The sequence below is a fragment of the Acinonyx jubatus genome, chromosome C1, assembly GCF_027475565.1.
Source record: "Acinonyx jubatus isolate Ajub_Pintada_27869175 chromosome C1, VMU_Ajub_asm_v1.0, whole genome shotgun sequence".
In the NCBI taxonomy this organism is placed as follows: domain Eukaryota; kingdom Metazoa; phylum Chordata; class Mammalia; order Carnivora; family Felidae; genus Acinonyx; species Acinonyx jubatus.
This window is the reverse complement of record NC_069381.1, coordinates 108,470,358-108,497,976: the sequence shown is the minus strand read 5'-3', so window position 1 is coordinate 108,497,976 and position 27,619 is coordinate 108,470,358. Positions and strand designations below refer to the sequence as shown.

Sequence of the window (27,619 nt, the reverse complement as noted above, 5' to 3'; positions counted from 1 at the left end):
TTGTGGTTTTTTTTTTTCCTTAACTTAATGATAAAACCCAATGAATCCTAGAACCTGCCAATAGTGGTGAATTGGTTCTGTCTCCACAACCTCAGGGACTGCTTGGAGGGAGGAGAGAGGAATACCTCCAACAAGGAGGACAACTTTTCATGGCACATGCTGCTTAATGTTCCCTAAACTGAGCTTCCCATCCAGGGAGAGTGGACACCCTGACAGCAAGGAGCCCCCGGGGCAGGGTGTGAGGCAGAACGGGAGTGTTGTTACCATGCAGATTCCTAGGCCCTGCCCATCCATACCTACTGAACTGGGGCTGCTGGGGGAGGGGATGGACATTCATAGCTTTTAGGTTTCCAGGGGACCCTGAGGCCTGCAGAATGACATTTGGCATCTACTGCCAGGACAGGCGAACACCCCAGTAGATGGACCTTGGAAAAAATGAGACATCAATGAGGTTCAATAGTGTTACCTCACTCCCTCAGCTAGAGACCCTGCTGACTGAAAGTAGAGCTGCTATTGATTGAGCACTTGTGTGCCTCCTGAGTTAGGAACTATTATTGTCCCCTTTTACAGATGACTATGTTGAGGCACAGGGAGGCTTGAGTAACTGTTTCAAGATGCTAGGGCTGAGGGTGGTGAACTCAGCATTCAAACCTGGCCTGCTGATTCCATGCTGGCTCTTAACCCTATTCTACATGGGCTTCTATAAACTAGGGTGTCACGGAGCCCCCTGCAGGCCTTCTGCTGCTCCTTGCTGGGTGTCCTTGGATGGCCCCTTCCCTCCTCCAGCCTGGGCTCCATGACCCCAGGCTGCCCTGTGGACCAGGGCTGGGGCTGGCTCCCATCACGTCCCCCCGGCCTGAGTCGCCTCTCCTGTACACCTGCTTCCGTGGTTCCACAGGAAACTGAGCTGTCATCTAGGTAAGAAGGTGGGGCTACCTTGGTTTCTATTTCGAATCTGGGACCCCACCTCTGAAGGGAAATACCATTCCTGCTTTTTAATTATTCAAAACAAGTTTTAAATTAAATGTTATCTGATTCTGTGGTCATTCATTGTAGTGAATCTGGAAAATCGAAAGTGGAATGATGCAGAAAATTCACCCCTAATTCTCCTACTTGCTGTTAGCATTATTATATTTTTCTTTCTGGTGTTTCTTAAATTTGTTTTCCTTTTCTTTTTTATATATTTTTAAATTTATTTATTTATTTATTTATTTATTTATTTATTTATTTATTGAGAGAGAGAGAGAGAGAGAGAGAAAGAGTGCCTGAGCACACTCCTGAGCGTTCCTAAGCAGGGGAGGGACAGAGAGAAAGGGGGACAGAGGATCCAAAGCAGGATCTGGGCTGACAGCAGAGAGACCCATGTGGGACTCAAACTCACAAACTGGGAGGGAGATTAAGACCTGAGCCGAAGTTGGATGCTCAACGGACTGAGCCACCCAGACTCTGGGTGCCCCTGTTTTCTTTTTCTTAATTGAGCCCACACTGTAAATAAAATCTTGCATTCGGATTTTAGTTCAATATTAAATCAGAAACATTTTCTCACATCATTAAAACCGCTTTTTGTAAACATTTTTCATAGGTACCCAATATCCCATCGATATGATAATTTATTACTTAACCACTTCCCATGTTTGGGTTACCTTTAATTTGTTACTATGATGAGAATGCCTGACAGACATCTTTGTGTGTACACCTTTGTCTTCGTCTCTGATTGTGCAGACTCTGTCGAAGCGGTATCTGTAGGTTATTACAAATCGCCAGGTTGCTTCCCTGCAAGCTTACGCTAACTTGTTTTCCTGCCCTGTGAGTTAATATTTGACCTCAAAGAGAGGCTATGAGTCCTCCCTCAGTTATGAAATGACTCCCCAGATTAAACTGGGGCAGAAAGAACAAGGGTGGCCCCCTTCTCCATGAAGGGAAGCCTCTGGGGTCTTCCAGCCTCTGTTATGGGAACATGTGGTGTGTGGAGCAGGAGGCATACAGCTCATCTCTAGGCTGGTTAGGTGGGTTGTATTTGCCTGTTAAGCCAGTTATTTTTAATGGATTTCATTTTAAAAGATCTATTGCCAACCTAATGTCAAAGAATTTTATGTAGGAATAACTTTTAGATTTTGATGTGCTTCTGCTTGGTCACTTAAAGGAGGGATTTTATCCTCTAAAATGTCACATTCCCATGCCCCTCCTCACCTGCAGGTCACAGACCCCAGGCCTGCTGTCATCCCAGCACCCACGTGGCCCCAATGCCTTGGTATATCCTCTCAAGCTTGCCGGCCATGGGGGCCCTGACCGCCTCCCTGGGGCAGGAAGGGGTGCATAGGGAGGAAGTGGGCTGGCAGCCTGGGTCCACCATGGCCCTCCCTCCCATGCCCAGGACAGACAACCCACTGGCGCTGTCTGCCTGTTGGACCTGGGTATCTCCTCAGACACCTTCTCAGCACTGGGAGTCATTGCCTGTCAAAATAAATTTCAATTTATTTATACAGAAAATTGAAGCTCGTTTTCCATCCCCATTTAGCCCCCTACAGTTATGGCATCCACCACAGGGTAGGTGTTGGTCCTGTGATTTCTCCCTGCTTGTGGACATGACATGTGTGGCTGGACGACTAGCAGGAGAGTTTGAGTGGCTCCAGCCATGTTTGGGCGCCTTGGTCCCCACAGGACCTTTCAGCTCCCACCTCTCTGATCAGGCTGGAGGCTGCTCCTCCCTCCCCAGACTTTCTGACCTCAGCGGGAGCTGCTTTTAGGCTTTTCTGTCTACTCTGTGTCTTTCATTGCCTGTGTCCTCTGTCCTTCCTGCCTGTAGTGGGGCTTGTTTTGCTATAGGTTCCTGTAAGGAGTCACTTTGAAAGTGTGAATTTAAGAAGCAGGTGGGAGCTGAGGGAAGCTTTAAGGACATGGAGGCAGTGGCAGGTGGCCCTCTGGGGCTGGAATACCCACACCTTCTCCCAGCTCCAGCCTGCCCTTCATTGACCTCTGTCCTGTTGGGGTTGGGGGACCTGAGCCCTTAGCAGTAACAAGTCAGTTGTTGGCTGATGGGATTCCCGAGGCCCAGTGGAGTCACTCTGCAAAGGCTCACAGAGTCTTCATTGCCAAGGCCTTCTCTCCATATGGACGGTGAGCTCCTCCAGAGTGGGGACCACAGCCGGCAATGCTGCTTCTCCCTTGGTGTTGACTCTTTGTAAATGCGTAAGAGGTCATGTTACTGATCTTCATTCACCAAGTAGCCCCTACTCTGAGCAGGTGCTGTTCTAGAGCCTGACATCCCTGATGACCCATGAGTCTGCGTTCCAGGTGGGGGAGGAATCAAACAATAAATGTCAAGTGTTTCATACTTCATGCAGTGTGGTGGAGGTAATTAAGTGTCTGTAACAAAGTAGGACCGAGTGAGTGGGCTGGGAGTGCCAACTGTAATTTCACAGGGTGACCAAGGCAAGCCTCAAAGAGCAGGTGACATTTGGGTGAATGGTTGGAACAGGTGAGGGTGTTGGGCACGAAGATATCTATGAAAGGAATGTTCCGGACAGAGGGAACAGCAAGTATAAAGGCCTGAGGGCAGATGTGAGACACAGTGAGGTTGCATGCAGAATGGCTGGAAGGCCAGATCCCCGGGGCCTGTGAACCTTCACAAAGTCTGGGGCTTCCCCTCCAAGTGAGGCAGCACAGCTGGGCTTGTGGGAACACCTGTGGAAGGCTGTTTGGAAGGACTGTGCAGTAATCCAGACAGGGGCTGATGGCAGCTGGGACAAGAGAGTCAGCTGCGAAGGTGGCAAAGGTGACTCAATGTTGGATGCATTTTGAAGGTAAAACTGGCAGAATTCCCAGGACATGGAGTTTGAGGGAAAGAGGCATCAAAGAAAATTACAGGGGTTTTGACCCTCTCAGTCAGGAGCATGTGCTGCCATTATCGGACACGGCAAAGGCTGTGGGTGGCACAGTTTGGGGCAAGAGACGGAGAAGTAGTTCAGGCTGGGACCCACAGGGCTGGAGGTGCCCACAGACCCCCAGAAAGCCTGCGTGCTGGAGGCTCCAGGTGGGAGGGCAGGCTGTGGGCCCAGGCTGGTGAGCAGAGGACCATCTATAGAGGCCCTCTGTTTTCTCAGTGTAGCAGGACAATCACCAGCTTGAGGACAGCAGAGGGGTTGCAGCATCTGGGGAGAGGTGGGCAGGCAAGACCGGCCACCTTGCTGTGTGGAAGAGGGCACGCATGGTGGAGCCTTGGGTACTCACGTGAGCTCCGTGCCATGGTAAAAATTAATGGATGACTACAGCAATCCGGTATAGGTTGTGCTACCAGTGGTTCAGATCCTTTAGGAATGAAGGTGTAGGTCACCTGGCCAGTGAAGAACCATGATCCACTGAGGTGCTGGCGGAGGGAGAGGAAACAGGCATGGGTAGAGGGAAAAAGAAGTTGTGAAGGTCAACTAGGGCTGTAAATGCTGGATGTGAGTTCTCTTCTTTATTAGGCACACATTTGTATATATTTACCCATTTCTTTTTTCTCTCTCCCTCCACTACTTGCTGATACAGGATCTCACATGGAGATTGTGGCTGAGCTGGAAAAGGGAAGAACATTCTCTAGAGACAGTTCCATGCCATACAGACCTTTGTCCCTGTTTTGAAGGGGATTCAGTGTGTTTCCAATTCTGTGAGGTACTGCTGTGTGGGGTGAGATACAGGCATGGGGCTGCTGTCCTTGCTGTCGGAGACTGTGCATGTCCCTTGTGGGCTCCTATCACCCCTACATTCTGCTCTGGGTCAATGCAGGTGAGATGTCTGGAACTATGTATTCCCCCTTCCTCTTGGTCTGGCAGAGGCAGGCAAAGAGAGGTGCGGGTGAGATTTGGGAGGTGGAGGAGAAAGGGAACACATGCGTCCTTGGTGGTAGGTGATGATAGCTTATGAGGATCAGCTGCTTGGTGCTGTGGGCTGCTGAGATAATTTCTGGTGGCCTCCTTGCTCCCCAGCTGTCCAGCCATCATGGACGCCTCTAACTTTCCCTGTGAAAACCATTTCCACGACTAAGTGGGATACCTTGAGGGGATGCAGCCTGATAAGAGCTGGTGCGTATGCTGGGCCACATGCACCTGAGTGTGCCTAGGAGCTGGGGCATGGTTACTGATATTTCTATGGAATGCACACAGGTACCTTCCCCTGCCCTCTTTGTGGAGAGGTGTGTGAAAGGCTCCATGGGCTGCCCCGGAACGTTACAGAGTCTCTGTGCCTACAGATGATTTTATCAATGTTTAACTAAACTTCCCTCGTAAAATTGACAAGCAGTCTAAAAGTATTTCTGCTAATAAGCCGTGGATTGATGATCACACTAATAACGTAAGCAGAAGGGACAAGAGGTAGCACGACTGGCAGATATACTCTTAGTGGGGACTTTCCTTGCTTCCACATTATGTTGTGAACATACTGCTGAACTGGTAAGAGTTTATATAGTTGCATCCTTAATAATCTTTTTTTAAATTGTATAACTTAAAAATAGATTTGAAAATAAAAATAAATTTTAAAACGATCGTGTTTATAGATTCAGTGGCTTGGTAGAGAGCGTGTAGGTGACAATGCCCATCTGTGTGTGCTCATGCCAGGCTGAGGGCGTGGGGCAGGAGATAATGTGGGAGTGGGTGGGAGTTGGATGGAAAAGCTATCATTTTCCTTCCTTTCCATTTTCTAGTAGCTTTCTGCATAGACAAAAGCTAATTCTTTTTTTTTTTAATGTTTATTTTTTAGAGAGAGAGAGAGAGTGGGGGGTAGGGGGCAGAGAGAGAGGTAGACACAGAATTTGAAGCAGGCTCCAGGCTCTGAGCTGTCAGCACAGAGCCTGGTTCAGGGCTTGAACTCACCAATGGTGAGATCAGACCTGAGCTGAAGTCAGACACTTAACCTACTGAGCCACCCAGGAGCCTCCAAAAGCTACTTCTTTTTGACTATCAATTCTATATCTAGACACTTCACTGAATTCTCTTATTTTTCTCATAGATTTTTCTCCAATGGAATCTCCTGGATTTTCCAGATATACAGATAATAATAATTTTGCTTCCTTCCTCCTAATTTTTATTATCAAACTACCAGGTCTAAACTGAATTCTGTATCATCAAAGTATAGAATCTGAATGTGTGTGTAAGCTGTTCTAGAAGTTAGAGAAAGACATCAACACTATTTTGTGGGGCTAGCATAAAACTCACACTGAAACTTGACAAAGAGAGCCCCAAAATAAAAATTCATATTGATTGATGCAAAAGCTTGAAATACAGTTTTAGCAAATCAAGTTTATAAACAAACTAAAAGAACAATGCAGTACAACCCATGGGTGCTCATTCCCAGAATCCAAGGATATTTTACTGTCAGAAAATAATTAACATGATACAAAATATTGGGAATTAATTTCCCATATTAAAAGGTCACAAGAAAAAATAAACCACTACCTGGAGATTATCTCCACTAAATTCAAAGTGACATTTGATAGAAGTGTACAGTCATACCTAAAACAGGAATAGACAAATACTTCCTCCATGTAGCAAGAGAAACAAACTTAAACAAGAAGCCAGCATCCTAGGAATAGGGACTCTCTGAGAGCACATCCATTAAAGGCAGAAATGGGAAAGATGATCATTAATAAGAGTTGGCAAACAGAAAGGAATAGGGTATAAAAATTAGGAAGAAGGGAGCAAAACTATCATGACTTTCAGGTGACTTACTTGTGTACCTGAAACCAGCAGGAGAATCTTGTGAAAAACAAGGGAATTCGGTTGTGGAACAGATACACAGAATATTTTCCTGTATTAATTCATCTGCTAATTTTGTTCTATACTCTACACATTTTTTCCTATATTCAAATTTGTTAATTCACATTTTCCTGGAAAGTCATCTGTTTCTTCTAGATTTTGTATTGTATTTGCATGGATTTGAGCAAAGCATGCTTCCATTATGTCTCATGCATTTTTTTCTGTCATTTCCTATTTTCACTCATAACTTGGGGCATTTTGCTTTCCCTTTTCCTTTGATTGGATTAGCATGCTATGATGTCTCTCTTTGCCCCTCCCCAATCTACTTTCTGCCCATCCTGACCTTTCCTGGCCCAGGGGGGCCACCTTCGTGCCTGGGTCACCTGAGCAAACTTGCATGCGTGGGCTGGCATCCAGGAGGGGTCGGAGGGAAGGACAGGGCATCGAGATGCCATCCAGCCGCATTGCAGGTCAGGCTCTCCCCTGGCTCCTTCACAGCGTCCCTCTCCTGCCTCTTCAGTCTGGGGGGGATGGCTTGCTTCACCAAGTGCTGGATCTGGGAGCCCCACTTCCCTCCTTTGCCCCCCCTCACCCTGCCCTCACTCTTTAGTAGGTTGGCCATTGAGGTCTGGAAACCCAGGAGGTTGCCACTGTGTGTAAATGTTCCATGGGCCTTGGAAAGGAGGGGACATTCTGTTTGCTCGGCTTGGTTTGAAACATCTTGATTCATTTTGTTACATAGACAACCCCTCCCCCCTTAATCTTTTGTCATTGCGTTTATGTGATTGACTGGTCATAGGCAGACAGAGAGGTGACTTAAATCTGTTTGCTCCTGTTGTGTTTCTATTTCTCTTTGTATTTGCTGTAGTTTTTCTTTTTATCATTTGCTGCTGCATTATTTGGTATATACATTTTCCTGACAGTTAGGACTTTATTGTATATTATACTCTTTATCATTATAGAGTGCCTTTCTTTCTCTCCATAATGCTTTTTCCCTTGAATTGTCTTGACTGGTATTACTTCACACCCCCAGCTTTGCCTTGTCTGTATTAGCCAGGATGTCTGCAGAGGCTTTCAGTGACCTTGTTATAGATGCATCTCTTTCTTTTTCAAATGTAACCTTTAAAATGTGTTCATCCACTCATACTTATTGATGTATCCCCATTTGGTCTTAGATCTATCATCTTTTTTGTTACATTATTGAGTTTTAATGTTCTGTGTGTGTGTTTGTACTTGATACGTTTTCTTCCAGGAACATGGAGGCTGATTGTCTTGTTTCTTGGTATTTATATTTAGATAATACACTTACAACTCCATTTCTTGATTTATCAATTTTCAGACAGTATTTGACAACCCATTATGAAATATGAGAACAGAAGGAGATTAGACTTTCTTCCAAATCCCTCACCTGCCCGAACCTCCAAGTGTGCTTAGTTGATACCATTCTCACGTGGCTGATGTTAGCATCCTGACATGCAGAGTCATATTTGCAATTTTTGGCCTTGGTTCTATAAGTAACCCACTTCTGGACCATCTCCGGTCTTCAGACCAGGCATGTCCATGTATGCCTTGACTGGCTGGCTGTTTTTAGCCAGTATGACTTTCAAGAGACCTTCATGGGTGCAGTATTTGGGGCACTTGCATGTTTGAGACTGCTCAACTGGGCTTAGTATAAATTTTTTAGGTCACAGTTTATTTCCCACAAATGTTGAACACATTCCTGTGGTCTTCTGGAATTTACTAGTGCTGGGAGAAATCTGAAGGCAGCCTGATTTCCTTCTTTGTAAGGAATTATAATTATTATTATTTTTGCCTGGATGTCTAAAGAATTTCTTCACTATCCTTGAGAAAGCTTGCTAGGATATACTTTAGTGTTGATTTGCCTGTATCATTTTCTTCTGGAGTGTGTTATGTTCTTTCGCTCTGTAGATACAATTCTTCCCGTTTTCTTTCTCCAAAACGATTTCCTTCTCATTTACCTTTGAATATTTTCATTTCCATTTGGTAGGTTCCCTGTTTTAGGGATGCCAATTATCCTTCAGTTGGGTTCTTGTTGCTCTTCATGTCCACTGACTTTTAAAAATCACTTTAATCAATTTGCCTTTCCATTCTGCATTCATTTTGATCATATTCAATATTTCCTCTTTGTCAGAAATGCAATGATCCACCCTGTCTTTCATTTGCTATTTCTAATTTATTTATTAGTTCTGAAAGGCATTCTATTTGTTTCCTTGCCTCTTTAGTCTCCCCTTGTTATGCTGTTATACTATTTAATCACTTTTAAAACCTGTAAATCCTTGGTAGTGTATGCAACCCTTTCACATTCATTATCTCGTGTAATTCTTACAATAGTTTTGAAGAGTAGGTATTAGCTTTCTTCCCTGACATTTTATTTAAAAATTTTTTTTAATGTTTATTTATTTCTGAGAAAGAGAGAGACAGAGCATGAATGGGGGAGGGGCAGAGAGAGTGGGAGACACAGAATCCAAAGCAGGCTCCAGGCTCAGAGCTGTCAGCACAGAGTCCAACGCAGGGCTCGAACTCACAAACCGTGAGATCATGACCTGAGCTGAAGTCGGTCGCTCAACCAACTGAGCCACCCAGGTGCCCCAAGGAGTCCCTGACATTTTATTATACATATTTTCACATACAGAAAAGAGGAAGACATTTCACAGTGACCCTCCACTTATCCACTACCCAGATCCCATCAACATCTTCCTACACTTGGCTTGATCAGGATTTCTCCACCCCTCTTTCTTCCCTTCCATCAATCCTTCTTATCTTTGATACATTTCAACTTGCAGACCTCAGCACACTTCCCCCAAACACCTTGGCAGAGACATCTACTTTTTTTTTTAATTTTCATTTCATTTCAATTTTCTTTTTTTTAAGAGAGAGAGAGAGAGAGAGAGAGAGAGAGAGAGGAGGAGAGAGCACAAGTTGGGGACAGGGGCAGAGGGAGAGAGAGAATCCTAAGCAGGCTCCACTCTCAGCACAGAGCTCACCACAGGACTCAATCCCACCATCCTGGGATCAAGACCTGAACTGAAATCAAGAGACAGATGTTCAAGCAACTGAGCCATCCAGGCACCCTGATATCTACTTTTGAGGTTTGTGTCAGGTTTTCTTTAGCATGTAGCAGTTTTGGGGCATTTCCTACTGTTTCTTGTCTCCCAACCCCCCTTCCCACCCAGAGTGGATTATTCATCTATTTTGCCTTATGTTTTTTCCTTTAATTTATTCTTTTCTTTGCTCTCATATTTTCCATGACTGCTATATCCTTTCTTGTCATTTTGAATATATGTAGCTCAATGAAGACTTCCTCTTTGTGTTAATATGGTATGGGAAATTTCTCCCTGCCTTTCCTTCATCTTATTTGAGACTCTTTGTTCTCTTCCCTCAGAGCTTCTGTCTGAGGGCTGGGTGTTTTCCACGGTTTCCTGTGGCAGGATCTAGGGGTGGGTGGTGAGGGAGGTGGGGTACTGGGCTATGGTTAACTGTGGACTTACTTGTGTCGGTTTCTGCCCTGCCATTGCAAAGGGAGCTTTGTTACAGGCTCTCTTCCTCTGGGAGGATGGATGTCTTAACCCTGAGGGAGGATCCCCGGCTTTCATTCAGCTCAGATCCATGTTGCCAGGCTCAACCAGGAGGGACCTCCTCTTTTTTTGATAATCTGCCTCTCCCAGGAGCTCCAGGTAGAGTTCTGGGGTGGGACCTGCCCTGTGCTGTCCCTGCCTCATCTCCCAGCATCCTCTATCTCCTCTGAGGACCTCCTCTTCTCTCTGTCCTCTGCTGTGCTAACACCATGTTTATTTATTGGAGAAAACCAGCCTTGGTAGAAACAGATTTTCTGCTGTTCCCCTCCAGGTTGGTGAGCAAGCCTGCTCCCACCGAGTCTTCTCCTGGCTCCGGGGAGGGGAGGCAGATGTTCTGGAGAAGTGCCCACCCCAACACTCAGCACCCCTGCATCTCTTCTCTACCTGTGCTCACCTCCTCCACCCCCGTGGTGTGATTGTTCAGTTACTTTCTTATAGGGAAGGGACCGTGATGACTGGGCCACCATGCTGATTCCAGCTCATGTCCCCTATCTCCTTTTTAACCATTACTTTCTGAAATTTATGCTGAGGATATCTCAAATTCATAATAAATTAAACTACATCTCATTCATTTAATTGCTATTAAGTGTGACACAAGTCATTTATGGTTGCTGCAGTGAGGCTGGGGTGGCTGTGAGGTTCACTCCCATCTGCCTGTCCCAGCACCTCAGGACTCTTGGTGTGCACCAGAGGGTCCACCTTCCATTTCATCGGAAGAGCCAGGGGACAAGGAGCCAACTCTGAGCCCCCCCAAATCACAGCTGCCAAGCAAGCTTCCCTCCACCCCTATTCTGAAGGACTGTGCTCTCTGGGTCCACTCAGGATACCACTTTAGTGTGGCAAGTGTTGTTGTGTTAACAGGGATTCCTGTCAGAGAAAGAAAATGAGAAAATGAAGAGCACTCTCTGTCCTCAGCTCAGATGTGAGCCTCTCACCCCAGCCTCTCACCCACGTAAGACAAAAGACAAGCAAACTTGGAGAAAAGTGGTCACAGGACAGGACCCTGCATTTTTCGAAGATGAAATCCCTAATGGCTAATAGGGTCAATTGGCGTGTCTGGGGAGGTGGCCAACCGTGAGATGGTGCTAGGAAGGCCACGAAGGAGAGTGACCAGAGCGGGTGATACATACTCTCAGTCCCCCTGGGAGTACTGTACCTCAGCTCTGCCTTTGGAGGCCAGATGGGAGAGTCCTAATAAAACTGAATAAGCACGAAACCGTAACCCAGAAATTCCTCGAGGTATTCTCCCCAGGGAAACTCCTCCGTGTGAAGGTGTGAACACCGCTGTTAGCTGGAGCATTGTTTACAGTACTGAAAAATAGCAGTGCCCACCGTGAAGGAACAGGCTGAGTAAATCACGCTATATTCACATGCATGCGTTCTAACAGCAATTACAACAAATGAGCCAGATTTATATGAATCAACTGCAAGGGAGCTTAAAGCTGCACTATGAATATGATGAGTGAAGAAAGCATGTTTCAGGATTATAAATTCATTCTGACTTTATGTAAATAGTAAAAATGAACAAAGCATTGCTACGCTGTCTTTTTGGATGCATAGAGTAAAATATGACTCTCAGGATGAGGACACATACTGGCTTCAGATAGGGTTTGTCTGTCGGGCTAAGGAGGAGGAATGGGACAGGGAAGGGATACGGAGGAGACTCAATCATAGCTATATTATTTCCCTAGAATCTCCTACGCACTCATGGAAATATTGACATCCGTTAATTCTGGGTAGTGGGTACATAGGCAGTTCTAGTTCTCTTTGTATTTTTGTATATTCTCAAAGTATTTAACTGTACTTCCCTGTCCCCATGTCAATGAAAAGACCCTGGAGTCCCCGATTCAGCAGAGAGGAAGGTGGGAACACACAGAAGCCAGGACAGCAGAACTGGCCGCTGAGTCACTGGGTGGCTGCATGGCCCCTGCTGAACTGTGAAGCCATGAGCCCAACCTGTGAGTCCCTGGCCTGGCCCAGGCAGAACTGCTGTCAAAAACTGCCCTCTGTGCTTCAGAGCCAAAATATAATGCCAAGACAGAGTTTGGGATCAAGAGGAACAATAGCTTTATGGCTTTGCTGGGCAAAGAAGGCTGCAGCAGACTATGGCCTTCAAAAACTGCAAGTCTGCTCAGAGGAAGGGGCTGGGAGAAATACAGGAAATAGAAGAAATACAGGGAAATACAGGATCTAGCTTGTTTTGACAGGAATTAAGTACTTGCTGCCTGTTTCCTGGGTCATGTCTTTAGGGTGGCGCCAGTTCTGGCACAAACAGCCAAGAGGGAGGAGGGGAGGTGTGTGGAAGGGAGAAGCGTTGCTTTAAAATTGAGCTTTGCGGAAGCATTGGTGTAGCCATTTTTATTTTTGTTCAACTTCATGTTTTTAAGTGGTTTCAGCATGATTGCTGTCCAGGTTGTCCTGTTTGATGTGAACAGAGCAGTGAGTTGACCTCCCTGCCTGTGTCCTGGGGCAGGGATGATGGCCTCCTCCTTCCCGTCTGCCAGAGCCACCTCACCTTGGGATCTGGCTCAAGGGGCCATGCCATCCATGCATGTCTGTTGAACGGACAGGCCCTGAGGCACAGGGTGTGGGGCAGGGTTCTGCAGAGGGTTGGCCCCCTCTCTGGAGCCCAAGCCTCACCCCACAGAGCCCAGCCAGGGAAGGCTTGACCAGGGAAAGGGTGCATACCAGCTTAGGGAAGGGGACCAGGGAGGAAAGCCTTCTTCTGCCCTGTGCCCAGGCCTCTGAGACACACCTTGAAAGACAGCAATCCTAGAATTGGAGTCATATCCCCACCCTTCCTCAGAGACACAGAGGCAGAGCTTTAAAATGCTTCAAAGTGTTTGCCCTGGGCTTAGATTAATGAAAGAAGGCTAACAGCAGGAACAACAACCACAGCCACCGCAATAACACAACCTGTGAAATGTTCACAACTGTAAGGTATCTGGTATCTCTTCTGTGAGGTAACTGGTTTTGTCAACCAGTCAATGGATAAAGAAGCAGTGCCTCTGCATGAAGTGTAGAGGGAAAATATTGGCACCTTCACCCTAGACCCCATGGGGAGGTGTTTGGACAGGCCAGCTCTGGGCTGCTGGGAAGGCTCACTTCTCTGTGCTCTGTTTGTATGTATGGGTTCTGATTTTCAAAATAAATAGTCATGAGTCTTATTGACTCATGAATTGATATTTCATTTCACTTTGTGCTAGACTCTGTGCTCTGAGGGCAGGAATCATAGGGGTCACTGCCCTCACAAAGCCCCCTCCGTGTATGAACCCTGCTAGTGCATGGATGTCTGAGCTGGGAGTCTGGAGGGAGGATTCCAAGCTGATTTAGGAGCAGACTGTGTGTGAAAGCCAGGGGGGGCTTGGAAGAGCCTAGTGCATTTAGGAAACTGTGGGCTTTAGGGGTATGTACATTCATGCATGCATGTGTGTGAACATGTCACATGTGAGCCTGTATGCACATACTTGCATGTATGAGTGTGTGTTCAGGAGGGGTATGAAAGCAGGGGATGAGGACAGAGGGAAGCAGGGAGCAGAGCTTGAAGGACACTTGGGGCCCAGGCAAGGAGACTGGGCTTACCCCTGTGAATGGGGGTTCAGTGAGGATATAAGTTGATCAGGTGAGTCAGGTCAGGCCAGCTATAGGGACAGGGGAAGGCAGTGACAGGGAAGGGCATGGACCTTGAGAGAGTAAGGGCCTTGAGTTGGCCCTTCAGGTGGGAGGGTTGCAGTTTGTACCCAGGCAGGGCTGTGCAGGTTGAGACTCACTGCCTGTCTTACCTGGACCTGGGCAGCGTAGGCTGTCCAGTTTCTGATGACCTAGGAATTGTTCCTCCACTGACTCTGAAAGTGAGACAGAGCCAAGATGCAAGGGGAAGGAAAGAAAATGAGCTGACAGAGTGACCAAGGCCCCAACCCCTTGACTGTGCTTTGCAAATAGCCTCATTTACTTGCTTCAGATCCCATGTCCCTCAGAGGGGACCACAGGGGCTAGGGGTGGCCCAGCAGGGAAAAATATCACCAGGTCTTTTGTTAGATACCTATGGTGAGGGATACTCATTTTTAAAAAATTTTTTTTAGCCTTAGTGACCTCTTCTCTTTAGAAAGGGTCAGCTTCTGAAAGTACTACATGGTAAGAGTCAGCACTCCATGGAGAAGGCGGGCTGAGAAGCCAAAATCCAAATACATTTACTTCTCCAGGACAGAGTGAATTCAGTAAAGGAAATGAGCCTTACTAAGAGAAGTAATTAGATTTTGAGGATAGCAAATCTGGCCCTAAGAGGAGATAATTATGTTAGCTTTTTTTTTTTAAAGTTTATTTATCTTTTATTATTTTATTTTATTTTATTTTACTTTATTTTTGAGAGAGAGAATGAGCGTTCACACACAGGGGAGAGGCGGAGAGAGAATCCCAAGCAGGCTCTGTGCTGTCAGCATACAGCCCAATGTAAGGCTCGATCTCAGGAACTGAACTGTAAGATCATGACCTGAGCCAAGATCAAATGTTGGACACTTAACTGACTGAGCCACCCAGGTGCGTCTATGTTAGCTTTTATAGGCAAGCCTCTTCACCCTTCTCAGCTTCAGTTTCTCTGTTGGTCAAATGATGGGGCTGCACTGGATCTTCTTTAATACATGGCCTGGTTCTAACCTTCAAAGATGAAATGCGCCATCTTCAAGAAGCATTCACATATGTGTGGGACGGTATCTGTCTTTGTTTGGCTGTAGACTTGGCATAAAGAACAAACATAATCATAGAATAAAATAGGAATAGAAAAATTCTCTCTGTTTTTAAAAGAACATTTGCTGTCAAATCCAACATTATTCACTTTCTTGATTTTATACTATGCCTGACTTCAATAATATGCTCTGCTTTGTACCAAAAGCCTAGAGGCATGAAATGGATTAGCTCTTGGAAAATTGGGAAGTGAGTCTATTTTTCTATTGATTATAAAAAGTCACATAGTCTAATAGGGAAAATTTTACAGGTACAGAGAAATCTGAAGAAGAAAACTAAAATTGCCTATAACATTACCACCCAGAGGACAGCATTGTTAATATTTTATGTACTTCATTTTTAAACTTTCCTTGGCATATAAATTCAAATATAGAAATCTTAAAACTGCAAAAAACTATATATGTAACAAGCATCCTCCATATAGAATACATATATCCAACGTATGGAATCAACAACTGTCAATATAGATCCCATTTATCCTATCTTTTTACTTCCTAAAGAATTATAACATAGCATACAGTTGAAATCTCCTTACCCCCCTGCCCCAGGTCAGTTCCAACAACTGCTGTGATTCCATGTTATTTTTCCAGTCTGCGCTTTGGGGGCTTGTATATTACATACTGGTATCCACAAGTAATTTAGAATGTTCTCTGTGCTTCTAAATGCATATAAAAGATATCATACTAAAAGTTTTATTTTTCAACTTTTTTTCTTTAAAATTTTTAAATGTTTATTTATTTTTTGAGAGAAAGAGAGAGACAGAGTATGAGAGGGGGAGGGGCAGAGAGAGAGAGGGAGACACAGAAATCGAAGCAAGCTCCAGTCTCTGAGCTGTCAGCACAGAGCCCAATGCGGGGCTCGAACTCACAGACTGTGAGATCCTGACCTGAGCCAAAGTTGGACGCTTAACCAACTGAGCCACCCAGGTATGGCTCAGTTGTCAACTTTGTGATTTGTCAACTTTTTGTGATTAAACATTATATTTTTGAGAAATATCAATGTTGATACATAGAGATCTAGTTTTTATTTAAGCATGAATAGCATTTCATTGAATGAATATCCCATGGTTTATTTAACCATTCTGTGAATGGTAAACATTTGAGTTTAATGTATATATGTATATACAGTATATTATATAGTTTTTACATTATGCTTTTATCAAGACATATTTCATAATGAAAATTGCCTTGTATCATTGATGATTCTTAAAAAAACATCACTTTTGAACATTGACTGTTACTCCATTTATGGGTGCAGCAAAGTTTATTGAAATATTAATTGTGTGGTCTAGCATTGTTCAGGAGAATCATTGAGCCATTCAGTATTGTGGGCCTACATGAATAGATTTGTTTTGGAGGAAATCTGTGGCATCTATGTATGGGATTCAGGCTGACTTATGATAGATTTCCAGCATTGCCTCTTACAAGCTGGGTGAACTTAGCAAGTTCCTTAACTTCTGGGATCCTCCAAATCCTGACCTGGACCAAGGGGGCCATAGTGATATCTCTCGCTCTTAGGTCTTCAAGGAGTATTATGTGCATGGAAGGTGCTCAGCACAGTGCCAGGCATATCATCCACCAACACTGCTCATCATAAGTAGGGTTATTTCTAAGAGCTGTTGAGAATTAGGTTTGCTCTCTCAACTAGTTTTCTCCTGGGAGACTTGAGATTACAGGTGCGTTGTTTTGGGGTTATACACATAGTCTGGTCCAAAACTTTCAAATTGTTAGGTGCACTAACATCTCCAAGAAGTCTCACTGAGATGTGGATTCTGATCAGTATCTCTGGGACACCCCAATTCCTGCATTTATAAGCAGCTCTGTGGTGAGGTTGGCACTCCTGGTCTGATCAATGGCGAGGGTTGGCACCACCTTGGCCTCTTTCCATCAGTCTCTGGTCCTCTTCCACATCTGTGGGTGGGTGCACATCAGTGGGGGTGGGGTGGGGAGTGGGAAGGTGGTTGGTAAAGCTACAAGAAGACCCTCCCTCCCTCCATTCCTCCCATCCCAGGGAGGAAATTCCCCAGGGGGAGGCCAGGGGGTTTCCTGAGTCTTAAGGTTGCTAAGGGGTGCCTTCATTGTCATCATGGTGACAAGGAAGACTTCCCAAAAAGAGGGTTTTGTTTTTCTCTGTAATACTCCTAAATTGGTGAGTTTTTGCAATCAGGGATTCTAAGTGGAAAAAAAAAAAAAAAGAAACTTGCCCTAATAAGTGTGTTATCCTGTCCTGAGTTACTAATAGTTAATTTTACCTCAAGTGGATTCACTCAGTCAACACTTTGATATTATTTAATAATCTGAAGATTTTTTGACCACTGATTAAACATAAAAGAGCAAATCTAACTTAAGAGCCTTGGATAAAGACTGAAGACTGTGAAAATGGGATATTACGTACACATGAGAATAAGAAATTCAGTCAGCCAGAGAACCAAATCCTTGCTTCTATGTATGCTGGAGGGGGAAAGGAAAAGGGAATCTCCCACTTCCTCTCTGCTTGCCCTCCCATCCCAGAGATATACCAGAGCAAAGCATACTTCCCCACTGTGCTGTGTGGCTTCCAGTTGCCCAGAGGCAGTGAAATGAAAGGGGATCTGTTGTCCCACCACATCCTCTGTGTACATTCATCTGAGATCCAGGTGGCAGAAGACCCTGGGCAGAGCCCTGGCCCTCCCCCAGTGCCTTCCTCTGACCTGTCCCCTGTGCCTTCCAGACCCTTTCCCTGAGCTGTTTCTCACTGTCACTTCCCATACTGCACACCCCTGGTAGAGGAGGCCTGCATGGGGTTTGTCTCTGCCCTCCTGCTGCCGCCAGATCATCACTGCTCCACCTTGTGTGCAGGCTCCCTCCCTTAGAAGCCCTACCCCTGCCTCTGCTCCTCCTAACTCACTATCATGTCGAATACCTCCTGACATGCTCCTAGGAGGTCTCAGGTCTCTGGGAGGACCCAGAGCCAGCCATACATAGTGCCCTAGCCTCCTGAGCCCCTGGAGCATCACTTCCTTACTGTCTGAAGCCAGCCCTCCTGTCTTCCCTGACGTGCTCCAGAGCTCTCCATCTCCACAGGTGGTACGTGTGCTCTCCCTCCACACTGAGTGCCAAACTCCTGCTGATCTTCTGGCTGCCAGTCCCTCCTGCCCCCCTCCATCTTCCTGGGGCACCTTCCTGTCACTGCCATGGTCATCTGTGTAAGATGTCTCCTCCAGAGCAGCGGGGGAGGGGGCTGCTCATCCGGTATGGGGCTGCTGGGCATAGCTCAAGACATTAAATCTCCACTGTGCAGCACGGATCCTGATAATTGAATGACCTCTGATCTCAGTGAGGTCGTCACACTTCCATGTGTCTTTGCCCGTATCTTTGTCATGTCCTTCTGTTTCTCGGGACTCTACTCATCCCTCAACCCCTTGTGTTCAGTGGATGATGCTGCCTCCTTCTTTGCTGTATTAATAGAGAGGACAAGGAGCTCTCTGTCACCTTCTGGCCCCTTCACGTCCCACTTCTCCATGATCACACTCAGCCTTATCCCTGCACCCTTCTGGGAAAACAAGACTCCCTGTCTCCATGCAAGGGCACATTTTCTTGTACCTTGGTCCTAGTTGCCTAAGGTTTGAAAGTATGTACTTAACATCCACTCCACACCTTCACCTCCACCCGCACTATGAGCTCCAGAAAATCAGGCATTGATTTTTTTTTTATTCAAGGCTTATTCTTACTCAGGAATTTCTTATTCCTATGCTCAGGTTGCCTTCAACAAATGTTAGTTCCATGAGTGAGTACTATTGACTCTCAAATTTATATTCTATTTTTCTTGCTGGCTCATATACTATTTGACATCTTTGGGATATGCTGCAAGCAATACAGACCCAAACTGATTCCAAAAGAAGCCATTGTCTTCTTACCTTCTTTCTTTCATTCTTTTTGTTTTTTTAATTTTTTTAAAATTCATTTTTGAGAGACAGAGAGAGACAGAGTATGAGCAGGGGAGGGGCAGAGAGAGAGGGAGACACAGAATGTGAAAGCGGTTTCTGGACCCTGAGTTGTCAGCACAGAGCCCGATGCAGGGCTCGAACCCATGAACCGTGAGATCATGACCTGAGCTGAAGTTGGACACTTAGGTGACTGAGCCACCCAGGTGCCCTCATTGTGTTCTTTCTGAAATTGGTATTTGTCCAGTATTCCCATCGTCCATTGTCCCATCTAGAAATTGGGAGTTATCATTAACTCTTTCTTGACCAAATGAACATTCTCCCACATAATTCCATTTCATGTCCACTCTGTTTCCTCTCCTAGGACTCAGTAATGGGGTCCAGGCAGTACTAGTCTGCCTGATGAGGGTTTGCAGACCCCTGGTTTGTGGAACCAAGACAGGGTACCAGTGATTCTGTTTAGGCCATGAGGCCTTGGGAAAAGCCAGGGTCAGGTCTCAGGTTGTGTTGACAGATAGGTAAAGATGGCAGGTAGATCCCGCCTCCATCATGGTGTCCAGATCTCCTCAGTGCCAGCAATAATCTGGCAAGCAAAAGTTCCAAGCTTCCTCCATAATTTATAGTGGAAGCATAATCTAGATACTTCTACAAAGTAATAAACAACAATTCCACCAATTAACAGTAAATAATGACCATCAAGATATTACAAAAGAACGTACCATGTTCAAATAATATATCAAGAGTGGAAGCCATAGGTAATGTAGTATTAGGGCAGAGGAGCCTCCCCATTCATCTACAATACCAGGTCTTTCTTGACTTATGATAGGGTTATGTCCTTATAAACCTGTTGTAAGTTGAAATGTTTGTTAAGTTGAAGGTGCATTTAAGACACCTAACCTACCAAATATCATAGCTTTACCTTGCCCACCTTAAATGTGCTCAGAACACTTACATTAATCTACAGTTGGGCAAAATGTCCTAATGCAAATTGTATTTTATCATTAAGTGCTGAATATCTTGTGTACTTTATTGAATACTGTACTGAAAGTGAAAACCAGGATGGTTGTATGGGCAGAATGTACGCAGGTTGTTTGCTCTTGTGACCTGTGGCTGACTGGGAACAGCTGCTCACCGTTGCTGTCCAGCATCAGGAAAGGATAGTCCCAAATGATGCTAGCCCAGGAAAAGATCAAAATTCAAAATTCGAAGCACAGTGTCTCCTGAATTTGTATTGCTTTTGCACCATCCTAAGGTAAAAAAAAATTGTAAGTTGAACCATCGTAACTTGGGGACCTTCTGTACTTAGTAGTGAAGAATGTCCAATGCTCTAAGGCAGACAAACAAATAAACTCATGCTCCCAAAACCTAAATCCAATATGAGGAGCAGTTGGCAAGAAAATCTCAGACTCCAGTCCTGGACCATTATCATAAGGAACTTTAGAAATATGAAAAATAATATATTTCTAACCAAATTGGTAAGCTCAATTCCCAAATTTAGTCAAGACCAAATAAAGCCAAGATAAAACAAAGCTACTAATAGCATCATTAATCAAGTTCCAGAAAATCAAGGGGATTTGGGGAAATGGGACTCTCAGGCTTCAGAGAATTCATGCATGACTCCAAGGGAAAAGGCGGTAAATAAATGATTGGGGTTGATAGTGTCTCAAGGCAAAGGCATCTACTTTTATTTTTTCAGGATTCTCATTGTTTCTCTTTGATCCGAGGCTTTGCACTAAAGCCCATTTTGTGTCTGAGTTGAGAAGACAGCGAATCAAGAAATCCTGCTCCAGCCTGCTCCATCTTATTTCTAGGGAAGCATTCCTGTACTCCCCAAGGAGGGCACTGCACCCAGAATCTAAGACATGGAGCTCTTTTTGCAGCTTGGCTTCCCCAACGTCCAAGCGGGAGATGAAGGGGATGGGAACTTTCAAAGGTTTCTAGATCATCTGCAAGTGACTTTGATTTGGCAGAGCTGGGAGACCACTGCCCGAGGCCATGCACCCCTGACTCAAGTCTCAACTCAACCCTTGGTGCCAGTTCCAATTACAGGGGCACAGGGCTGCAAGGGCTAATGGCTGCCAAGGGTAGTGGGGAGGCAATAAGGATGTGGGTTATATAAATCTTGCCAGTGAGAGGCTTTGGACAGTAATGTAGGCCTCTGTGATTCTTCCTTTGGGCAGTTCTCTGCCTTTATAGCCACATCTCTCTTGGCAAGGGAGTGGGGGTGCCTTTTACTCTGGAACTAGACCACTTTTCTCTACTGCCTACTCCCTCTCTCTGTTTCTGCTTTATCCTTATTAGTAACCTCGTAAAACAACACAGCCCAAAGGACCTAAGTATAGTTTGAGCTCAGACTTGTCCTTCCGGTCGTGGTTGAATGCCATCATCTCTGAGCTACCTTCATGGCCTACCTAAGCTAGGTTAGGCACTCCGACAGTGAGCTGGGTCGGCATTACATACCAACGCTTCTGTAAAATTTTGCATGTCAACCTCGCAATCACTTGTTGAGTTGTTTATCTCCCCTACCAAACCACAGGCCCTGTGAGGTCAGTGATCCACTTCTAGACACATAACCATGGGTGGGACCCTAGATCATAGTCCCTCAGTCCAGGTCAGGCTACTTGGAGTAGTACTACTCACATGGGGCCCAGGGAGCTCCCTTGGCCACATGATTATAGAGGACTTTAGGATCGACAGCTGGTCAATGGCACAGGGTAGTCAAATTCCTGTGACCCTGGGATGGGGTGGGGGGTGGGGGGGGGAGTTCAGTTTTTGTCCTTGGCCTCTGCGGATGCCCTGAGTTGAAGGGGCTCATCATGGTAGAGAAGAATTCTGAGCTGCACCTGGATCGGAGGCTGACTGGAGCAAGGCTGAATAGTGCTTCTCATTGTCTCATGATCCATCACTAAAGTACAGTTCAAGGTTGCTCAAGATGGGGATTTACCTCTGCTCTGTTCCACTGATTTATTTGCCTATCTTTATTACAATACCATACTGTCTTAATATTATTCAAAGTTGTTTTGGATGTTCTAGGACTGAATTTTGTATTTATGTCTGAATTTTTAAAAAGATTTTAATGCTTATTTTTTTTTTTTGAAAGAAAGGAAGAGACAGAGCATGAGCAGGCAAGGGGCTGAGAGAGCAGGAGACACAGGATCTGAAACAAGCTCCAGGCTCCGAGCTGTCAGCACAGAGCCCAATGTGGGGTCAAACTTGCAAACCACAAGATCATGACCTGAGCAGAAGTTGGATGCTTAACCACCCAGGCACCCCCTACATCTGAATTTTATAGTCAGTTTGTTCATATGTAAAAAAAATTCTGTTTCTCCACATCCTCTCTCTCCCAAAGCATAAGAGACTCTTAAAAACTGAGAACAAACTGAGGGTTGATGGGGGGTGGGAGGGAGGGGAGGGTGGGTGATGGGTATTGAGGAGGGCACCTTTTGGGATGAGCACTGGGTGTTGTATGGAAACCAATTTGACAATAAATTTCATATATTGAAAAAAATAATAAAATAATGAAATAGAAAATAAAAAAATTCTGTTGGGATTTTGATTGGGATTATGTCAAATTTGTAGATCAATTTGGAGAGAATTGACGTCTTAACAATATTGGGCCTTCTGATCCATGGACATGACATATGTCTCCTTTAATTTCTGTCAGCAGTGCTTCATGATTTCCAAATCTTCTTGTCAGATTTATCCCTAAGTGTTTCACATTTTATGATGCTGTAAGTGGCATTTCTTAAAAATTCATGATTTTTTATTCCTAGTATATAGGAATACAATTGGGGTTTTTTTTTTTTTTTTTTTTGGCACATCACTCTTGTGAACTGCAAACTTGTTAAACTACTTTTTTGTTCTAGTAATTAAAAAAATTCCATTGGATTTTCTATATAGATGACCATGTTTATCTGTGACTAGAGATAGTTTTACTTCTTCCTTTCCAAGTATTCTTTCTTTTTCTTGCCTTATTGCACTGATTCGAACCTCCAGTGCAATGCTGATTGAAGTGGTGAGTAGACATCTAGGGAATGTTTTCAGTTGTTCACCACTGAGTATGATTTTTGGTAGGATTTTGTGGATGCCCTTTAATGGGTGGAAGAAGCTCTCTTTGTTTTCATATGTTTCTGAGCATTTTTTTTTCTTTTTCGTCAGGAATGGATGTTGAATTTTTTTCAAATGACTTTTCTGCATCTATTGAAATGAACATATGGTTTTTCTGTTTTAGTTTGTTAACATGGAGGTTACATTGGTTGTGTTTTGAATGCTATACCAATCTTGCAATCCTTGGACAAATCCCACTTGGTCATGATGTATTCTTTTTTTTTTTAATACATTACTGGATTCTATTTACTGAAATTTTGCAAAGAATTTTTACATCCCTATTCTCAGGCGATATTAATCTACAGTTTTATTGTCTTGTAATATCTTTTTCTGGTTTTGGTATTATAATAATGCTGGATTTATACAATCAGTGGGGAAGTATTCCCTCCTTTTCAGTTTTCTGGAATAGTTTGTGTACAATTGTCATTATTTCTTTCTTAAATGTTTGGTAGAATTAATTATTGAGTCCATCTAGGTCTGGAGTTTTCTCTGTGGAAAAATTTTAACTACAATTATGTTTCTTTATAGATATAAGGATAAATAGAAATTACCTTTTTTGTGTGAGTGAGTTTTTGGTAGTTTTCATTTTCAAGACATTTGTCCATTTCATTAGGTGAAACCTAAATTTTCAGATCTATTGACATAAATATTTTTATAATTATATTCATTTCCTTTGGATTTATGTAACAAGTTACTATGCCTTGAAACAACAGAAATTTATTGTCTCACAGTTCTAGAGACTAGATGTCCAAGATCAAGGTGTTGGGAGGCTTGGTTCCTTCTAGAGTCTCTGAAGGAAAATCTGTTCCATGCCTCTCTCCTAGCTTCTGGTGATTGCTAGCATTTCTTGGTGTTTCTTGGCTTATAGGTTTTTTACTACCGTCTTTTCCTTCATCTCCACATGATGCTCTCCCTATGTGTTCCTCTGTGTCAAATTTCCATCTTCCTATAAGGTTACCAGTCATTGGATTTAGGGCCTAACCCAATTTAGTATGACCTTAACATGATCACATGTAAAGACCCTATTTCTAGAAAGGCCACATTGACAGGTTTTAGATAGACATGAATTTTTGGGGGGAGCGCTATTCAACTAGCACAATAATTTTTCATTATTCTTTTAATATCTGTAGAATCTACAGAAATATCAATTCTCTCATTCAAGATTTTGATAATATGTGACTTCTCTTTCTCTCTCTCTTTTTTTCTGATGTCTGGTTAGAGGTTTAACAAAATTAGTAAACTTTTCAAGGAACAGGTTTTGCTTTCACCAATTTATTTCTATTGTTTCACTGATTTCTGTTTTTCTATTTCTATTGTTTCCTTTCTTCTACTTCCTTTAGGTTTAATTTTCTCTTATTTTCTAGTTTCTGAATGTAGAAGCTGAGATAATTGATTTGAGACCTAAATATAGGTGTTTAGTTCTTTTATTTTCTCTAAGTACTTCTTTAGTGGCATCCTGCAAATTTCAATGTGTTGTGCTTTCATTATCATTCAGTTAAAAAATAGGGGCACCTGGGTGGCTCAGTTAGTTAATTGGCCAACTCTTGATTTCTGCTCAGGTCATGATCTCACAGTTCATGAATTCATGGTCCACATCAGTCTCTGTACTGACAGTGGAGACTGCTTGGGATTCTCCCTCTCTGTCTGCCGCTCCCTGGCTTGCTTGCCCTCTCTCTCTCAAAAATAAATAAACATTAAAAATATTTTTTAGGGTTAAAAATCCCATTTTTTAAATTAATTAATTAATTAATAAATTAATTAATTTATATTTAACTATGTTGACATACAACATTAGTTTCAGGTATACAACATAATGATTTGATAGTTGTCTATATTGTGAAATAACCACCACAATAAGTCTCATTAACATCTGTCACCATACATAGTTACAACTTTTTTTCTTGTGGTGAGAACTTTTAATATCTACTCTGTTAGCAACTTCCAAATACATAATACCCAATATTATTAACTATAGTCACCATGCTGTACATTATATCCCCATGACTATTTATTTTATAATTGGAGGTTTCTACCTTTTTCCCCCATTCACTCACTTCACCCACTGCCCCACCTCCCACCTCTGGTAACCACCAATCTATTCTTTGCATCTGTGAACTTGTCTGTCCTTCCTTCCTTTCTTCCTTCCTTCCTCGTCCTTTCTCTCACCCTTTCTCTTTCTTTCTTTCTCTTCACATATAAGTGAGATCATATGGAATTTGTTTTTCTCTGCCTGACTTATTTTACTTAGCATAATGCCCTCAGGATCCATCTGTATTGTCACAAATGACAAGATTTCTTTTTTTTTTTGAAATATATGTTATATTTTCTTTTCCATTCATCCATCAATGGACACTTAGATTGCTTCCTATCTTGGACACTGCAACAATGCTGCAATGGACATGGGAGTGCATATGTCTTTACCAGTTGTATTTTTGTTTTCTTTGGATAAATATCCAGAAGTGGGATTGCTAGCTCATATGGTAGTTCTATTCTTAATTTTTTGAGCAAACCCCATACTGTGTTCCATAGTGGCTGCACCAATTTACATTCCCACCAACAGTGCACAAAGGTTTCCTCTTTTTCACATCCTCACCAACACTTATTTCTTTGTCTTGTTGATAATAGTCATTCCAACATGTGTGAGGTAATATCTCATTGTGGCTTCTATTTGAATTTCCCTGATAATTCATGATGTTGAATTATTTTTTTTATTATTATTTATTTATTTATTTATTTATTTATTTATTTATTCTTTACCTGTTGGCCATCTGTATGTCATCTTTGGAAAAGTGTTTATCCAGATTTTCTGCCAACTTTTTAACCAGATTGTTCATTTGTCATTGAATTGTATGAATTCTTTACATGTTTTGGAGATTGACTCCTCATCAGATACATGATTTGCAAATATTTTCACCCACTTGGTAGGTTGTATTTTCATTTTGTTTATTCATTTGTTGTGCAAAAGCTTTTTAGTTTAAAATAGTCTTACTTGTTTATATTTGTTTTTGTTGCCTTTGATTTTGGTGTCACATCCAAAATCTCATCACCAAGACTGATTTAAGGAGCTTACCATCTATACTTTGTTCTAGGAGTTTTATGGTTTTAACTTTTAGGCTCAAATCCTTAATCCATTTTGAGTTAATTTTCATGTATTGGTGTTAGATAGTGGTCCAGTTTCATTCTTTCACATCTAACTCTCCAGTTTTCCCAACACCATTTATTGAAGAGACTGTCCTTTTTACATGGTATATTCTTAGCTCATTTGTCATAAATTAATTGACCATATATGCTGTGGGCTTATTTCTGGGCTTTCTATTCTGTTCCATTGATCTATGTGTCTGTTTTTATGCCTATTCCATACTATAGCTTGATAATTATAGCTTTGTAATACAGACTGAAATCAGGGAATGTGACACCTCCAGCTTTGTTCTCTCTCAAGATTGCTTTAGCTATCTTTGGGTTCTTTGGTGATCCCATACAAATTTTAAGATATTTGTTCTATTTTTGTAGAAAATGCCATTGGAATTTTTATAGGAATTGCACTGAATCTGTAGATTGCTTTGGGTAGTATGGACATTTTAACAATATTAATTCTTCTAATCCATGAGTATGGAATATCTTTGCATTTATTTGTGTCTTCTTCAATTTCTTTCATCAATATCTTAAAGTTTTTAGTATATAGATATTTCATCTCTTTGGTTAAATTTATGCTTAAGTGTTTTATTCTTATTGATGCAATTGTAAACTGGTTGTAGGATCTGGAGAGAGAAGGAGATAATCTTAAGCAGGCTCTATGATCAGAGTGGAGCCCAACACAGGGATCAATCCTATGACCCTGGGATCATGACCTGAGCCGAAATGGAGTTGGACGCTCAACTGACTGAACTACCCATGCGCCCACTGCTATTTATTTCTAATATAATGCCTTTGTGACAGAGAACAGCTTGTGTATTCTTTGAATGATTTAAAATGTATGCAGTTTTGTTTTATGATCCAGAATATGGTGTATCCAAATAAATGGTCTATACACAGTTGAAAAGAATGTGTATTTTGCTTTTGTTGGATGGAGTGTTCTATAAATATCTTTCGGATCAGGTTGGTTGATAGTGTGCTTCAAATTTATTCTTACTGATTTTCTGTCTACTTATTCTAGCAATTATTGAGAAAGGGACATTGAAATATCTAACTGTAATTGTAGATTTATTACTCTTTGAAGTTTTATTTGCTTTTATTCATGTAATTTGATGCTCTGCTATTTGGGGCATGAGTGGGTAGGATTTTTATGTCCTTCTAACAAAATAAATATTTTATTATTATGAAATAATCATTTTTGTCCATGGTAATATTTTGTGTTCTGAAATATACTTTATCTGATATTAATACAGTCCCTCCAGCTTTCTTTTGGCCAGTGTTAGCATGATATATATTTTTTCTATGTTTCTACTTTTAACTTATTTGTGTCTGTGTTTCAAGTGTATTTTTGGTAGGCAGAATATAACCAGGTATTGGTTTTTTTGTGCAAT

The 27,619-nt window shown here is 43.0% G+C and overlaps 1 long non-coding RNA gene across 2 annotated transcripts; it reads left to right on the top strand.

The window, feature by feature from the left end:
• The first annotated feature begins 146 nt into the window (after positions 1–146).
• Positions 147–27,306, top strand: LOC128313988 (uncharacterized). Of its 2 annotated transcripts, XR_008295253.1 has the most exons (4): positions 147–918; positions 4,531–4,653; positions 4,968–5,063; positions 26,852–27,306. It is a non-coding gene; the product is annotated as an uncharacterized LOC128313988 (long non-coding RNA). The 2 variants fall into 2 exon arrangements; XR_008295252.1 differs by lacking the exon at positions 26,852–27,306 and having other exon boundaries at positions 4,968–5,429.
• The last annotated feature ends 313 nt before the right edge of the window (positions 27,307–27,619 follow it).